Consider the following 9,978-nt stretch of genomic DNA (forward strand, 5'->3'; position numbering starts at 1 on the left):
TCTGGAATGGGATGTCCAGTGGCCTACAAACGGGCTTTGGCTCTCCACTCCGCACACCCCCCTTCCTTCACTATGGTAAGATTCATACTCATCAAGTTACAGGTTAAGGAAATGGAAAGGTGAAGTCATTTGCAGGAAGCTCCCAGGCCAGCAGATACAGAGCTGCATGGATCCCAGGTCATGGAAACATGGCAGGGCATCTCTTGGGGTTGGGCAGCCCACAGGGGGATAGCCCTGGAGGCAGACACAGAGTCACAGCGAGCAGGAAAGTGGGGTGGATGGGGAGTGGCAGAGTGAGAGGAAGAGGTTCCAAGTTTCTCTCTTATAAAAGGCCACATGTGCATGGAGGCATCATCCGGCTACAACCTGACCGATAGGTTGGGCTCCATCCCCGTCTCCATACGGGTATCATCAAGTTGAGAGAAAATCTAACTACTACAGGTATGAAAGAACTTGGGGATTTTTAAGCCACATCATAGTGGTTGGGGCAGTTGAGGGTATAGAGAGTGAGAGCAACTGAAGTGGAGAAGTGGGCTGAAGGCAAACCATTTATTTCTTTATTAGTCAAAGAAACAGCCTGGATTTCATACATCTATTGACAGGATGTCAGAGACGTTATTTCCATGCATCTCTTTCTTTGAACAGCAGAGAGTGACTTGACCTGGGTAGCCTTTTTAAATGATATTTAAGAGATTACTCTGACTGCTAGGTCATACGAGAGCAAGAACAGGAGGTTGGTTTAATATCCCGCTGAAAGCGAACTGGGAGAGACTATTTGTAGATCATGCATCAGATAAAGAGATTGCATCCAAAATACATAAAGAATTCTTAAAACTCAATAATTAAAAAAATGAAAAAGGTTTCACTTTTGTTAGGTGCCCTTGACTCAGCCCTAGACTTACGGTGACCATGGACAAGGGCCAAGCACTGCTAGCTCTGGCCGCACTCAAAAGGCCGGTTGCAGATCTAACTACTGTGAGACGTAGGGTTTTCACTGACTACCTTTTGGAAGGTTTCCTAGTCTTTCCCCCTAGGCCATCTCAGTTTGCAAGCTCCACTGAAACCTGTTCACTCGTACAGCAATGCCCACGCCTCCGCTGACACTGTGTGAAATATATCCGCGAGGAATTAAGTCGACTCTGCTCCCCGGTAGTGAGAATTAGATAAATAATCCAGTTTAAGCGTGGGCAAGGGAACTAAATAGAGTTCTTTTGAATGTTCAACATCATTCGGAAACTCACTGCTATCAAGTTGATTCCAACTCACAGCGACCAGATAGGACAAGGTAGAACTGCCCTTTTTGTAGGGTTCCTAGACTTTAACTCTTTATGGGAGAAGATAGCCTCATCTCTCTCCCATGGATCATCTGGAGGCCTCGAACTGCCGGCCTTGTGTGGTTAGCAGCCCGATGTGTTAGCACTATGCCACCAGCGCTCCTGTGTTCAACATTATTAGTAGTCAAGGAAAGACAAATCAAAACTGCAATGAGAATAGTACTTTAGACTGGCGAGATGCTGAAGTCAAAAGGATAGATACGATCAAATGTTGACAAGGATGTGGAAGATTTTCTGATGGGATCATAAAAGGACACACTTTACAAAAGCAACCGGCGATTCCTCAGAAAAATGTTAAATAGGGAGTTAGCAGGTGACGTGGTAATTTCATCCCTAAGTATATACAGAAGATTCAAAAACAAACAATGCTTGTACATGAGTGTTCATCAGGGTGGACAGTGCTACGGAGGGACAGGCTGTTTTGGGGGAGGGGGGGTTGTTTTGTGCTTTGTTTTGGATGAACAGTCTGGAGGAGAAAACAACAGGACTGATGGTTCAGGGGAGACATGGGAGAGGGGAAGGTGGGGGAAAGGAGGTGGTGTTGACCAACCCAGGGATGGGGGAACAACAAGTGGTCCAAACACGAGGGTGAGGAGAGTGTAGGAGGCTGGGTAGGGCTTGATCAAGGGCAACATAACCGAAATAAATCACTGAAACCCAAATGAAGGTTGAGCATGTTAGTGGGACAAGAGGAAAGTAAAAGGAAATAGAGGAAAGAACTAGGAGGCTACAGGTATTTATAGAGGGCTAAATATAGACATGTACATATGTAAATATATTTATATATGATAATTGGGAAATAGATCTACATGCATTTATTTATAGGTTTAGTATTAAGATAGCAGATGGACATTGGCCTCCACTGAAGTACTCCCTCAATGCAAGAACACTTTGTTCTATTAAATAGGCATTCCATGATGCTCACCTTTCCAACACGATTGCTAAAGACAAAGGTGTACATAAGCAAATGTGGCTAAGAAAGCTGATGGTGCCCAGATATCAAAATATAGTGTCTGGGGTCTTAAAGGCTTGAAGGTAAATAAGTGGCCATCTAGCTCAGAAGCCACAAAGCCCACATGGGAGACGAACACCAACCTGTGTGATCACAAGGTGTCTAAGGGATCAGGAATCAAACATCAAAGAATAAAAAATCATACCATTGTGAAGGAGGGGGAGTGCAGATTGGGGACCCAAAGCCCATCTGTAAGCAGCTGGACATCCCCTTAAAGAAGGGTCATGGGGAGGAGAAGAGCCAGTTAAGGTACAATGTGACAACGATGATACATACAACTTTCCTCTAGTTCCTAAATGCTTCTTCCTCCCCCACTATCATGATCCCAATTCTACCTTACAAATCTGGCTAGACCACAGGATGCACACTGGTACAGATAGGAACCAGAAACACAGGGAATCCAGGACAGATGATCCCTTCAGGACCATTGGTGAAAGTGGCGATACCAGGAGGGTGGAGGGAAGGTGGGGTAGAAAGGGGGAGCCGATTATAAGGGTGTACATATAACTTCCTCCCTGGGGAATGGACAACAGAAAAGTGGGTGAAGGGAAACATCAGACAGTAGAAGATATGACAAAATAATAATTTATAAATTATCATGGGTACATGAGGGAAAGGGGAGTGAGGAAGGGAAAAAATGAGGAGCTGATACCAAGGGCTCAAGTAGAAAGCAAATGTTTTGAGAATTGCTGACAATCTGTAAGAAATACAGCTCCCATACCAGAAACTGCCCTCAATGAGTGAGAAAGGGGGGTGGAATGGCAAGAGTTATATAACCCAGAGTACAAGAGCCTAATGACAGAAGCTGGACTGCATACATGAGAAGTCAGGGCCCCTCTAAGCACCTTTCTCTAGCTCAAGAGGTTATTATTATTCCGTGTTCTGCAGGCAAAACAACCAAGCTCTCCAGTTTCGTTCGAGGTGACCATCAAGATTCATTTCTTAATCATAACTTTCCCAACAGTCACAGTGTCTTCTCGGCATGGCCTTATGCGCCTTCTCAAACTTAGATCGTATGCAACTTCTTCTAGCTCACCTCCTCAGGGTTCGCTGGAAGAAAGGTAATGGCTCTGAACTTCTTTTTGTGTCTCTAGTCTGGCTTTGAGTTACAGCTCATTGCTCCATGTCAGACTCCCCACTAGCTCCTAGGATCCTGAATGCCACCATTGTCACCACACCACAGACAGGTCAATGTCCCCTCCTCTTCAGGCCATGCTTTGTGTTGTGGGATTCCATGCTGCAAGGCACCTGAGGCATGCGCACAATGTCAGTCTTACAGAAGGGGATGGAGGCCACACAGCTGTGACAGAGAGAGCTGCTGGGCCTCTGGCTTGGCTTCCTTTGCACATACAACCTCTTTTATAGACACAATGTTTAGGGATAGAAACACTTCTCCTTGGAAGGCAGTCTTTGCAGTATATTTCTTCAGGCTATGGTGGAAGCTGTGGCCCTTGCTCAGGTGGGAGGCAGCCGGCATCTCATCCCCAGCAGAAGCAAGGCTACCCTGAAAATGGTCTTCGTTCCTACTCGGAGAAGAGACTCTTCTCTCTGTCTCTTCATATCTGTTTCTTCTCTTTCTGGAACTGTTGAGTTCTAACTTCATCTGGAACTTTTATGACCTCCTGCCACAGCCTTTTAGCATCCTTTGAGAACCTAGGTCAGCCTCCTCATAGACTGTTAATCAGACTATCGGTTGCAAAGGACACACCAGCCCCAAAGACACTCCAGGACCGAATCACAAGCATTCCAATGAAGCCACCACCAGGGAACTTTGTATCCATCCCCCTTCCTGCAAGTCCGAGTTGACTGCCCTGCAGATCATACATCGCACAAGTCAGTGTTCAACAGCATCAGAGTTAGCATCCTGTTCGGGACAGGATGACTTGGCCTTGCTTCAAAGGCTAGGAACACATTTTATAAGCACATGCATTGTGGGATTGTTCTGGCTAATGATTTCCTTTGATAATAAATTTGATCATTAAAAATTTCTATCATGTTTTAATTTCTAAATGGAAAACAAATAATTCCAAGTTACTGAATGCTTCATGTACATTTTAGAAGGACCTGCACACACTGATAGTGGCAACCGTTATCCAACAAGAATCATGCTTCGGGTTTAATTGTAGAATCTTTCAGGCTTCACTCTATAAATATCACTACATGTTTCCAATCAGAGAGCTCTTAATACAAGTTAGGATAGCTAGTATAGTCATGGGTTGAAGGTTAGAAACCTCCTAGTTTGCACTCAACACACTCAAGCACAGGTATATAACTCCAGAGCCACTTTCTCTTCTGTACTGTCCATCCATAGCACTGCCCACCCTGATGAACACTCATGTACAAGCTCTTGGCAAGGCAAGCCTCTTGTCTCACTGAACCTGTGCCCTAGACATCCATTGTCCTGGTACCTCGGGACAATGGCAGCATTGGTGCATTGGCAGCTCCACCGAGGTTTGCTCTTGGGTTTGTTGTTGTTCTTGCATTTTCCCCCAAGAATGAAATGGGGAAAGTGGAATCATGGGCCATGGGTCCACATCATTCAGAAAATAAGGTGAGTAACATCACTTACATTTTTGTTTCTTCTTCTTTTTTGATGAGTAATGTGCAGTCCAAGAAAAACATCCTCCTGTTCCATTGTTTTTTTCTTTTAAGAGTTGACTAAGAACTCACTCACTTCCGTCACTACAGAGTCGGTTCTGTGTCACGGTGCCCCGATATCGCTGTTATTTGGTGCCATTGGGTTGGTTGCAACTCACAACAAGACAATGCACAACAGGGTGAAATGAAACCACTGCCCAATCTGTACCGTCCTCACAACTGTGCATGTGCTTGAACGCCCCAGGGCAGAGGGACGCAGGGTCAATCTAGCTTGTCGAAGGCCTTCCTCTTTTTACCGCTCTGCTACTTTCCAAGCTTGATGTCCTTCTCCAGGGACTGGTCTTTCCTAATAGCATGTCCAAAGTACAGCCAACATGCCCAATGTCCAAAGCATCCCCATAGGACAGAGCACAACTTCCCCTTAAGGTTCCCAAGGGTGTATGTCATCTTTAAGGGATCAGACCGCCAAGTCTCTCTCCTGAGGACTGAAACGTGCGTTTGAATCTCTGACCTTTCAGTTGGCAACACACAAGTTTAACCATTATCTAATGAAGACCCCGTTGTTGTTGTTGTTGTGGTTGTTAGGTGCCATCCAGTTGGCTCTGACTCAAAGTGACCCTAAGTGCAGTGGAATGAAACACTGCCTGCACCTGGGCCACCCTCACAGTTATTCCTCTGCCTGAGCCCGCTGATGCAGCCACTGTGTCCGTCCATCTCCTCGAGGACCTGCCTCTTTTTCACCCCCTCCACTTGACCAAGCGCGATGTCCCTCTCCAGGGCCTGGTGTCTCCTGAGAGTGTGTCCAAAGTACGTAAGAAGAAGTCTTGCCATCCTTGCCTCACAGGAGCATGCTGGCCTTACTTATTCCAACACGGATTGATTTATTCTTTTGGCAGTCCCTGGAACTTTCAAGATTCTTCTCCAGCGCCGCAATTCAAATGCATTGATTCTTCTGAGGTCTTCCGTAGGCAATGTGAAAACCTTATGCACAGCTTCGAAGTATTGTCAAATACGATGCAACTACTTTAGGGTATGTAAAACAATAACAGAAAGATACCTACTGCCGTCTCTCCTTTTTAAAACAAAACAATTCTTGTCAATGAGAAAAGTCTTTACCTGCCTTTCAAAGACCTCACTTTGACAAGCTGTGGCCCAAGGTCCTCCTGAATGTTTAATCTGAAAGAGATTTTCAGACTAATATTCGAACTCGAGTGCAGAGACATTTCCCGTCGTCCATTCAAGCAAAATGAAGTCCACTTGGACTGTGCAGACTGTCGATGAATCCTTCAGAGTAAATCAGCCTTGTCAGGGTGATGCCGCACCGCCAGCTCTTTGTGACATAATATAATATGAAATGATATTGAACAACATGCGTTTGGCACTAAATTGTTAGCGGGTTTTAGCTTTGACAGCAGCAAGTTTATTGCTTTAATCCCAAGGTCTTTTAACCCTCTTTGACATAAATTGAGGTTGGCTTTTGTAAAAAAAAAAAAAAAAGAGAGAGAGAGAGAAAGAGGGAAAGAAATCCCTCCACTTTACTTTCTCTTCCTTTACCTAAAACTGCTTTTAACAATTTATGCGAGTACATTAGACACTCATTTTGAGTGACAAAAGGAAAGGAAGGAAAAACAGATCTGTTAGAATCCACGGAGGGGAAAAGGGCGAAGGAGTCTCTGTCTCAGTCCAGCGCTGTCACAGCTTTCTTCAGGTGACTGTGCATTTTAACTCGTAATGATAGTGAGCGGCTTCCACAAACACAACGAGAGTGGCCAGAAGGCTCCAGCAAGGTGGAGGACAGCCGCGGCCAGGGAACAAAGACTCATAATCAGAAACAGGAGCTGCTTTTGCATTTTGATCCAATTGAGTGCATTTCCATACATGGGCTCGATTCCCTCCTCTTCTACCCTCTACCTTTCTGCATTGTTAGAGATCAAAGATGAGGTTTGCTTTTATAAAGACCATCTCGAAAGCCTGATTTAGTAAGTGTGCCATATAAACAGATCCCCCAGATTCTATATCATAATTATTGCACCCATCGGCTGGATGGACTGCGCTATCACAGAGCAGAATGAGAGAGAGCACGGGTCCCTCTCTCTCCCACTGTTGGCTCCAAACCCCCTCTAACCCAAGCCCCCCTCAGACACTACAGGAATGCTCTGGGAGAGAGGCACCCACTAGCTCACCCTGGGATGGTTAGAAGGGTCTTTCCCTTCTCCATCGTTATCCTCAGCTCTGGGTCCTAGCTGCCCCTGGCAGATGGGAGTCAGGTCTTGCCCTCACCAAATAAGCCAGCAAGTCTCTAAAGGCAGCGGCTATGCCTTCTGTTTCCTAGATTTAAAATCCCTGACTTTCTTGGTCCCAGCAAGCATACTTTCAAGAATGTGTGCTGAAGAAGTCAGAACGGCTGTGGTCTATGTGTGTAGACAGCAGTCACCAAAACCACACCCATTGGTGTGACTCGTCCCTGACTCAGTGACCCTGTGGGACTGACGAGAACGGCCCCTTCTGGTTTCCCCTGCGGTAAAACTTTATGGAAGCAGAGCGCCTCGCCTCTCTCCCATGGAGTGGCTGGTGGTTTCAAACTTCTGACTTGCAATCCAACCCTTACCCCCGGGGCTCCATTGTATAGACATACCAGACAATGCTAACAGACATTGCTAATTGTAAAAATAGGATAGGAAAAGTGGTTTATAAGCTCATAGGGTTTCAATTTTATAAACCATTTATAACGTGTGTTAAGGTTTGAAGGGGCGAGCATTTCTGGTTATTGTGATCGTATATGATTTCTGCTTTTTCTTTCTGGTTTTCTTTCTCTTATGTTTATCTGTATTTTCCACATCTTGTTAATGTATGTATTAAAATAGTTTCATAACACAGGAAGCATAAAATTAAGTGGAAAATTGTGCTGATGTGGCTGAAGTTTCTTCTCTACAGTTTAATAATGTTGATTATTGGCTTCTTTAGGTTATCTGGGACACCCTGCCCCATGGGTCTGGTTGTGAAAACTACCCCAGGTGCTGTCCCATCAGGATGCAGAGTCAGGTGAGCAGACACCAGAGTCAGGTGAGCAGACACCTTCTTTCCTTGTACCAATAGTGCTAATCTTTTTGTCCCTAACTCACACCACCCGCAGGTAAATTTCTACAGATCTTTAGGTTCTTGGGTCTTGTCAAAATACCCTATCCTATAAGTGAGTACCTTCTCTGCTCCCCTCATTTCCCCAAACAATGGGATTCTCTCACATTTTAGCATCGACCCACTTCTACCACCATTTCCGCTTTCTTTTCTTCTCTGGTGGAACACAGTTGGGGTCGGATGGAGTCATTGCCAAATAGAATGACCAGTTAAAACCGCTTTACATATGTGTGCATTATGAGAAAAACTGTCAGCTTCTCCACTACCTTTTCTATTAGTAGAGGTTGAGATCTTGCTAATACATCTTGCTCCAGATTAAATCTGTTATGCAAAACTAGAGTCCAGCAGCTTCAATTATTTTACAAGTGGCTCAATAGTTCAGTAAATTATTCAGAGTAAGAGTTCACATGGCTTTAACCAAATAAACGGCTCTGGAGATGTGAGGTGACAGAACTCAGGCTATGGGTGGTCAGTCATCTCGCTTTGCAGTTTCTTTGCCAACAATTTTTACATGAATTATGCCCAGGGAGTCAAGAAAATAGCCTTTTTTTTTTAACTGAGACTCATGGTGAATGGCTTTAAAATCCACTAGAAGTAGGCATTAAGCGCGGGGGCTCAGTGTAAGGCTTTATGAACAGAAACATGGTTAGGCCACTTTTGGAGACGTTATTTTCCTTGGATCTGGACTGAGTCTCCAGCTGAGACTGCCAGTAAGATGGCAAACCAGGCAGAGACACTACGTAGCCTCTACATAGAAAAGAAGCCAGAGACCAAATGAAGCAGATTTGGATGATTACCTGGAATGTTTACCGATCCTGCACGCAGTGACCCTCCTCCACCCCATCCTAACACACTTCCTTTCCTGCCTAAGGTTAGAACAGCTTCCTGTGGAGCCTCTGGATCAGGCACCAGGTGTATAACTTTTGTGTCTGGAGGCACTGCGGCCCCCTCCTCAGACCAGTATACTACCAAGTGCAAGGCCACTGTCCACCCCTGGATGGGCAAGAACCCCACTCATCAGACGTAGTGCAAAGTGCAAGGCCACTGTCCACCCTTGGATGGGCAAGAACTCATTTCTTAATCAGCCAGCCCGCTTCCAATCACGCTCTGGACCTCAAAGAATTCCTTGCAGGAACCAGCCCCCTGACCACAGGTACCATCCGAGTCCACCCAGGCAACATTGGGATCAAGTCCTCTGACCCAGGGAGCATACAGGCTTACAGAAACTCCATTTAGGCCTGATCACCCTCCTTCTTGACTAACTGCCCCATGAGCTCCTTGGCTAGAACATTTAAAAATTTTTGTTTTTCATTATCTTTTTTTGGCCCCTCTCTCTCTTCTTTTTAATTTCCACTTTCTTTTCTTCTCCCTCTTTTCTACCTTTCACTTTCTTACTTATTTCTCTTTTTCCTCATATCTTTCTCTGCTATTCTTTTTTGATTATTTTATCCCCTATATAATTGTGATAATTGCATTTTTTCTCTCATTTTATACCAGTTCTCAATACCTTTGATGTTACCATCCTTTCATTTTGTTCTTTTCTTTAATGACTCAAGCACCTTTGGCTGTACATCCAAAAAGTTGCCGGATGCTTCTTTGACTGGAACCACAAGAAACACAGAGTTTACAAGTAGAACTCAGTTCAAAATTAACATCCACAAAGGTGGATCTAAGGAAGCATGTTGTCATTTTGTTCTTATAGCATTAAATTCATTTTCTTGCTGTTATTTGCCTGTCTGATGGTTTTATTTTATTTTCCTGTTTAAACTGTATTTATTTTTGCTGGTTTAAAAAAAATTCTCTCTCTATTTGGTTAGGTTTTAAGGCAAACTCCAGTATCAGAGACAAAGAGGGCAATTTCAGGGTCAATTGATCAAGAGAACATAACCATAATATGTA

The 9,978-nt window shown here is 44.6% G+C and overlaps 1 non-coding gene across 1 annotated transcript; it reads right to left on the bottom strand.

Moving 5' to 3' along the window:
• Positions 1–9,535: 9,535 nt before the first annotated feature.
• On the bottom strand, positions 9,536–9,757 carry LOC115870760. The gene has a single exon (XR_004046891.1). It is a non-coding gene; the product is annotated as a small nucleolar RNA SNORA53 (small nucleolar RNA).
• Between the last annotated feature and the right edge of the window lie 221 nt (positions 9,758–9,978).

The sequence above is a fragment of the Echinops telfairi genome, unplaced genomic scaffold (genome assembly GCF_000313985.2).
Source record: "Echinops telfairi isolate 266 unplaced genomic scaffold, ASM31398v2 ScPeMD7_2291;HRSCAF=2852, whole genome shotgun sequence".
Lineage (NCBI taxonomy): Eukaryota > Metazoa > Chordata > Mammalia > Afrosoricida > Tenrecidae > Echinops > Echinops telfairi.